The following is a 2,118-nucleotide window of genomic DNA, read 5'->3' on the forward strand; positions in this document are numbered from 1 at the left end:
TTGGAGCTAGGGCTCGTCATAGCTTGTTTGTAAGTCGCAGGTTCATCACTTTCAAGTAATAGAACGTCATAGCTCTCGTTCGTCAAAATACCTAAGTACCTTTCCGGTTGAGATCTATATCTTTGCGATCTACGCGGGGTAACATTTCTAGATTGACCATGATTCTCACCAGATTCAAATAAAAATCTCTGAGTTTCATCCTGAATGTCATCTTGAGCATTCTCTAGAGTTTGTTGTTCGACTCGAATTTCTTCGAGGTCTATTTTTCTCCCACTTGTCATTTTGGAAATGTGATCTTTCTCCAAAAAGACACCATCTCGAGCAACAAACACTTTGTTCTCAGATTTATTGTAGAAGTAATACCCCTTTGTTTCCTTTGGATAGCCCACAAGGATACATTTGTCAGATTTTGGATGAAGTTTGTCTGAAATTAATCGTTTGACGTATACTTCACATCCCCAAATCTTAAGAAAAGACACATTTGGAGGCTTTCCAAACCATAATTCGTATGGAGTCTTTTCGACAGCTTTAGACGGAGCTCTATTTATAGTGAGTGCAGCTGTATTTCGTGCATGTCCCCAAAATTCTAATGGAAGTTCGGCCTGACCCATCATTGACCTGACCATGTCTAGCAAGGTTCTGTTCCTCCGTTCCGACACACCGTTCCATTGTGGTGTTCCAGGAGGAGTCAATTCTGATAGAATTCCACATTCTTTCAGATGGTCATCAAATTCATAGCTCAGATATTCACCGCCTCTATCAGACCGCAGTGCCTTAATCTTCTTGCCTAATTGATTCTCTACTTCACTCTGAAATTCCTTGAATTTGTCAAAGGATTCAGACTTATGCTTCATTAGGTAGACATAACCATACCTACTGAAGTCATCAGTGAAAGTGATAAAGTAGCTGAAACCACCTCTAGCATTTGTACTCATTGGTCCACATACATCTGTATGGATTAAACCCAATAGTTCATTTGCTCTTTCTCCAACTTTAGAGAAAGGTTGCTTTGTCATTTTGCCAAGTAAACATGATTCGCATTTACCATAATCCTCTAAGTCAAATGGTTCTAGAATTCCTTCCTTTTGAAGTCTTTCTAAGCGTTTCAAGTTTATATGGCCTAATCGACAATGCCACAGATAGGTGAGATCTGAATCATCCTTTTTGGCCTTTTTGGTATTTATGTTATATACTTGTTTGTCGTGATCTAATAAATAAAGTCCATTGACTAATCTAGCAGATCCATAAAACATCTCTTTAAAATAAAACGAACAACTATTGTCTTTTATTAAAAAGGAAAATCCCTTAGCATCTAAGCAAGAAACTGAAATGATGTTTTTAGTAAGACTTGGAACATGGAAACATTCTTCCAGTTCCAAAACTAGCCCGGAGGGCAACGACAAATAGTAAGTTCCTACATCTAATGCAACAATCCGTGCTCCATTTCCCACTCGTAGGTCGACTTCACCCTTGCTTAACTTTCTACTTCTTCTTAGTCCCTGTGGATTGGAACATAAGTGTGAGCCACAACCTGTATCTAATACCCAAGAAGTTGAATTAGCAAGTATACAGTCTATAACGAAAATACCTGAAGATGGAACGACTGTTTCGTTCTTCTGATCTTCCTTTAGCTTCAAGCAATCTCTCTTCCAATGCCCCTTCTTCTTGCAGTAGAAGCATTCGGATTCAGAAGTGGGTTGACTGACCTTCCTCTTTACAGATTTGGCGCCAGTTTGCTTAGTTGGGCTGGCCTTGTTGCCACCTTTCTTAGCATTCCTCTTCTTTCCAGATTTCTTGAACTTTCCCCCACGCACCATAAGCACATCCTGCTTATCACTTTTGAGCGTCTTTTCAGCGGTCTTCAGCATACCGTGAAGCTCAGTGAGCGTTTTGTCCAGACTATTCATACTGTAGTTCAGTTTGAACTGATCATACCCGCTATGAAGAGAATGGAGGATGGTGTCTATAGCCATTTCCTGAGAAAGCTGCTGATCCAGCCGACTCATATTCTCAATGAGTCCAATCATTTTGAGAACATGTGGACTTACGGGCTCGCCTTTCTTAAGCTTGGTCTCAAGAATTTGCCTATGAGTCTCGAATCTTTCGACTCGAGCCAGA

Source organism: Spinacia oleracea, chromosome 3 (genome assembly GCF_020520425.1).
Source record: "Spinacia oleracea cultivar Varoflay chromosome 3, BTI_SOV_V1, whole genome shotgun sequence".
NCBI classification, from domain to species: domain Eukaryota; kingdom Viridiplantae; phylum Streptophyta; class Magnoliopsida; order Caryophyllales; family Amaranthaceae; genus Spinacia; species Spinacia oleracea.